This window comes from Lampetra fluviatilis, chromosome 56, assembly GCF_964198595.1.
Source record: "Lampetra fluviatilis chromosome 56, kcLamFluv1.1, whole genome shotgun sequence".
Classification (NCBI taxonomy): domain Eukaryota; kingdom Metazoa; phylum Chordata; class Hyperoartia; order Petromyzontiformes; family Petromyzontidae; genus Lampetra; species Lampetra fluviatilis.
In genome coordinates, this window is record NC_136330.1 from 378,094 (window position 1) to 384,093 (window position 6,000).

Genomic DNA, 6,000 nt, shown 5'->3' on the forward strand with positions numbered 1-6,000 from the left:
AAACCGTTGGAATACCTTATGCCAGAAAACGTGTGTTGACCAGTGTTATCAGAGTATGTTTTTTGTTTGCATTCTTACCACAAGTAGTGTGGTTAATGCAGTAACATGAATCCTTGTAAAGAGTTTTTTTGTTGCCAGAAAAAATGGGAAAAAACTATTCTCATATTTTGGTATACTGGCAAAGGAGGTCCCATGATGTAGAATATATACTTTCTTATATTACTATTGTATTATTGCCTAAATGACTTTAGTTTGTTGAGATTTCAACTGAAGCATCTCATATTCTATCAATCATGAGCGGGTGGGCATTCATGCTAATGCTGCCGTGTGGAGAGTGCCGTGAGAGGCCTATGCTGGTGTGAGTGGCGATATATCCTGACTGATTTATTGATGACCTGATGCTTGAAGTGCTCATTATTGGTACATTCAATGTAAACACACTTGGCAGAGACCACTCCAGCAGGAGCGAGACGTTTGTCGAGCCGTTGTGGTGCCGATGGTCCCCACTGCCACGCCGCTGATTATGTTGTGTTTGCCACAGCGGGAAGTTGAACTGCATGGGTCCATGTGAGCCTGACTCTGCTGCCGACGAGACACTGCTTGTCAAAACCTGCCTAGATTCTTGCTGGTGTTTATTGAACCTGTAGGTGGGGAATTCTGCACTCCCAGTCGGCCGTGTTGCAGACGGGATGTGAATTTGACAAAAAATATACCAAAAACTCCTTTGCAGTGAACTTTTCTCGATCTTGTTGCTCCATTGCTGGATGCAAACCCCTCCCGACGCGGCCGTCCCGCGGTTCGTTTGACGATTGCACCTCCACGCTGGTTGGTGTGGATAGGGGGGTGGGAGCGTCGGAGTACAGGACAACATTTGGTTTTGCTGCGCTGCCAACTGCTGCCCACCACGGATCCCGACAGCAGCCCTGTGGTCACGTGAACGCGTGGCGGTCGCTCATCCCAAGCGCTATCCAGGCCCACGACTGCTTCGCTGCCGAGACCTGAGGCAGTCGGCAGTGTGGTCCAGGCACATCATGCATGCGCACAGCGGTGAAACACGGGCACACAATTTACATCAGGTCCACATACAGTAACATTATTATGCAACAAGGTAAAGTAAAAATCTCATTATATTAAACTGTTTAACTTCCACAGAAACTCAAATGTCTCAGTGAATGCCAACATTCAGAGTAATATTCTAGGAAGCGCTTTCACAGCTTGGTGACGACCACACAGCGGTACTCATTTTATCTACCCCATAAATTGATTCATCGTTGATTTTCTGGTTAGGCCCATGTGAGGATCTGTCCAAATTGCTGTCGTAAGGCCCTCCATCACCTGACACACGCGTGCAAGCGTTGTAACGATGCGCCGATTGTTGTGATTGTTGTAATCGTTTCAGCTCTCTCAGCGGTCCTCACAAGACACATTTAGCGGCAATTGGATGCGCGACGTTTCGCTTGAAGCTGCGTCAAGCGCCCCCAGGTGAGACCCCAGCAAGTCACAATGTTGTCGGGGCTCAATGAGATTCCTCTGCGGATTTCTCCGTTCCCCCTTGTGAGGGGGGGGGGGATTTGTTGTCGAGTCCCTGGCGGCGCGAGACCGGGCGACGCGGTTCGCGTGACGGCGTCACGATCGATGTTTGTGACGTCACTAGAATAAATGACGATGATGGGGGCGGGGCGGGGGGTCAGCCCGGGTGAAAACGCGCGGCTCCCCCCGGGAAGGGAGCCGCGTGGCGCGCTGGTTGCCGGGTGGGCCCGGCCGGGCTCCCCCCGCGGGTCGCCGGCCCCAGCTCGCTTCACCCGTCCCCGCGCCGGGCCAGTCCGCCTCGCGGTGCTAGTGGTGGGACACGTGGCTGTCGCTACACCCCACGCCGCCTACCCCGTGAGACGTCACTGAGGCCCTCGGCGCAGGCGCGCAGCTGTATTCATAAAGACAAAGTTTCCCTCTTCCGTGCAGCCTTAACAGACTCATGGGCCAAGTGTTGTTAGCGAGCACCTATGAAAGCCGGCACGGCGCACGAGGGGGTGAGTGGCCAGCACCACGACGTGTCCTCACAGCACTGGGTGGTCAATGAGAGCGACCTCGTGATGAGGAGGCCCTGGACCGACGGGGCTACGAGCCACGGCAGTTTCCCGTGGTCGGAAATCGAGGGCGGCCGGGCGTGTTCGTCGCGCAGAGAGCCAACCACTGCCACTGCCGCACTGCCATGCGCACAGCCGCACACGCACGAACACACGCGTGCACCTCCAGGGCAGGCGCAGTACACGTGTTGTAATCAGTGTAATCCGGGAGATTACCCCTGTTTAGGGGCAGCCGGGGCTAATGAGAGTGCCTGCCCCCGCATGGGGATGACGCAGCACACGCAGGCAGCGCGCGATCGCCCGCCCCGATAAGGAGCTGGTGGGGCCGGTCGCGTCTGGCAGGGCAGGAATGTGGCGCACCGCGGGTAGGGTTCCCGCTCCCCCCCTCCTCCTCCTCGTCGGCGGCGTTACCTGCACCGCCCCCTCCCCCCGCCCCTTCCTCTCTCTCCGCCCTCTGCCCCCCCTCTTTCTGCAACTTCCGCACCAGAGCCGGGCCAGCCGATGAGCACTTCGGACAGAAGGCAACGCCACACCACCACGGGAGGTCGGGCATTCGTGCTCATCTCCCGTTTACCGCCCTGAGCCAGCGCTGGAAATTCCACATTCCTATGGCGGGGGCGAGTTTATCCATAGGACATCCTCTGTTGACTTCCCCACGAAGTAGTGCTTATTGTTTCGACTCCCGAGGGAATTGAACTCCGATCGTGTGCCGCTCGCTCTGCCGCTAAGACACCCAAAGCAAATATAAACGGAGCATCATTCTGTGTCTCCACATATTACACATTCATGTGGGTTCGTCCATCGGCGCATTGGCCCTTTTCAAGTCCAGTATCAAGTCCGGTGCCAAGTCCAGTGCCAAGTCCGGTGCCAAGCCGCATTGGTTTAAGCAGTCAGGCTGTTAAACAATGCTGCCGGAGCAAAGCCTCAACATTCTCTCTCCAGGAGTTGTCCTGCTGCTGCTGCTGCTCATGTTCATGGCCTCAGAGCCGAGGCCATGAACCTGAGCTTGAGAGAGAACCCAGAGAAACGAGAGGGTAACACTCAAAAGCTCCGCACAGATGGATTCACGAATTGATTGCCGTACCTATACGCGGCCGCCTTGTCGGCCGAGCCAATACCCCCCAGGAGCTCCCAGCCAGGTCCCTGTGCTCGGTAGGCGAGTCCGACCGATGGCCAGGGCCGACACGAGAGGCGAGCGGCCACCTCGAGCCGGCCGGTGCCTCCACCCCGTCACGCTGCGCGCATCGAACTGCGAGCCGAGAAATCTCGGTGGTGCCGACGTGAGGCTGTTCACCGCAGACACCAGAGGCGCTACCATTCACCGCGTTATGTTTATCAACTGGCTGATGACGATGTATCGACTCTCCGGGGCGGAGCTGAAGGGAGGGGGGTTTCTGGTGGAATGATTCACAGCTGTGGTGCAATGAACCCAGGCCCTGCACACGGGCTGATGTCATCGCGTCTCTACGATCGGCGTCCTTCTGGCCGCGTTTCCTGCTTTGCTGCTTCTTCTTCTTGATTGCTCAAACATTCCGCAGGTGAAAGAGAGCGTGCACTCACATTCAAAATAGAGATCTGGTGCGTGTGTGTCCGTGTGTGTGTGTGTGTCGGTGTGTCGTGCTGGCATTCACAGCTCCTACTCGATAATAGCACTTGCCCCAACAGTATTGTAAGGCTATATGGGAGATCTTTGTCTGTGTGGGCGTTTGGCACGTGTCTCCGCCACGTGACACAGCACTCGCTGCATGGTGTCGGGGACTTTTGTTGAGCAATCATCAGGCTCTTGCAGCATGTAACGACTCAACCCGCATTCGAACGGACGAGACGAATTAATGTGAATTACATTGAAAGTAAAAGTTAATATTAGGCCACGTTTTGGGCAATGACCCTTCTCCATGTGCGCTGAAAAGGACCATCGCACGGAACGTCAACCAATGTATATTTTTCCCTTGAAGGCCGCTGTGTTAACGACGGACGCGTTGGGTTGTGTATCTGTGTGCACCAAGGCAGCAGCAGCAGCAGCAACGTCACCAGATGCCTCGTGTGATTTGGGTGAGCGGTGTCACTTAGAGCATGTTTAGCAATCATGAGGCTCGTGCGCCATGCATCAACTGTATTGTAATCGCACGCACTCGCAGATTGGCGAACCACGACGAGACTCTGCTGTGGTTTGGACCACGAGGACTTCAGTTTGGCGAAAACTCCGCGCCAAACAACTTCGACATTCGCCTTAACGTAACGTGACGCCACGCTCCCGTCCCCTCACCACGGCCACCTGCACAAACACAGACACACGCCCCACCTGACCGCTCGGCCACCTCCACCGATCCGGCCCTCGCCCACCCTGACCACCCACTCGCCCACCCTGACCACCCACTCGCCCGCCCGCCCGCCCGCACGGCGGTGGCCTCATGGACCACCCGCCCGGCCCGCATGCTGGCGCCGTCCGCGGTGTGACGCAGTGCACGCTACCCGCACGCCCGCCCGTCCACACGCCCGTCCACCCACCCACCCACACGCCCGTCCACCCACCCGCTCGTCCGTCCGTCCACCCACACGTCCACCCACACGCCCGTCCACCCACCCGCTCGTCCGTCCATCCACCCACACGTCCACCCACCCACCCACACGCCCGTCCACCCACACGCCCGCCCGCTCACCCCCTTCTTGCCCGCCCGCCCGCTTGCCCGCCGAATCGTCCCAATTCTCACTTCCTGCCAACATTTCTCTCAGCACTGTAACGACGCTCCTTGGCACGGTTATGACACCTGGCGTGAAAACGCTAAACACAGGCGAGACGTGCCAATGTTATAAAAATAAATAACTCAATTATGCGACAAACAAAAAATGACAACCGAAACTTGTAACTTAAAATATGTAGCGAGATGTCGACGCCGCATCATAGGGGCATGTGGGTATGTGGCCACGTGTCTGGTATTGCTGAGACGCACAAACACAAACACAAAACAAAAGACCCCCCCCCGTATAGCCTTAACAGACTGTTGGAGCAAGTGCTGTGAGCGAGAACCTGTGAAGGCCGGAACGGTACACGAGGGGGTGGGTGGCCAGCACGACGCCCGCCTTGTCTCCCGAGTGGCGATGTTTACTGTACACCGCACTAGGTACTCATTTGAGGCTGAATCGATCTAGGGGAGACCCAGGATCGGTTCAAATAATCGTCAGTGGTGTTGGCCGTGAGCGAGAATCGAACTCGGGTCGCCGGGTTCATAGCCCAGCGCGCTAACCACTACGATTCCGCTCCCCACTACACACGCACACACAAACACACGCAAACACACACACGCAAACACACGCAAACACACACACGCAAACACACGCAAACACACACACGCAAACACACGCAAACACACACACGCAAACACACGCAAACACACACACGCAAACACACGCAAACACACACACGCAAACACACGCAAACACACACACGCAAACACACGCAAACACACACACGCAAACACACGCAAACACACACACGCAAACACACGCAAACACACACACGCAAACACACGCAAACACACACACGCAAACACACGCAAACACACACACGCAAACACACGCAAACACACACACGCAAACACACGCAAACACACACACGCAAACACACGCAAACACACACACGCAAACACACGCAAACACACACACGCAAACACACGCAAACACACACACGCAAACACACGCAAACACACACACGCAAACACACGCAAACACACACACGCAAACACACGCAAACACACACACGCAAACACACGCAAACACACACACGCAAACACACGCAAACACACACACGCAAACACACGCAAACACACACACGCAAACACACGCAAACACACACACGCAAACACACGCAAACACACACACGCAAACACACACACGCAAACACACACACGCAAACACA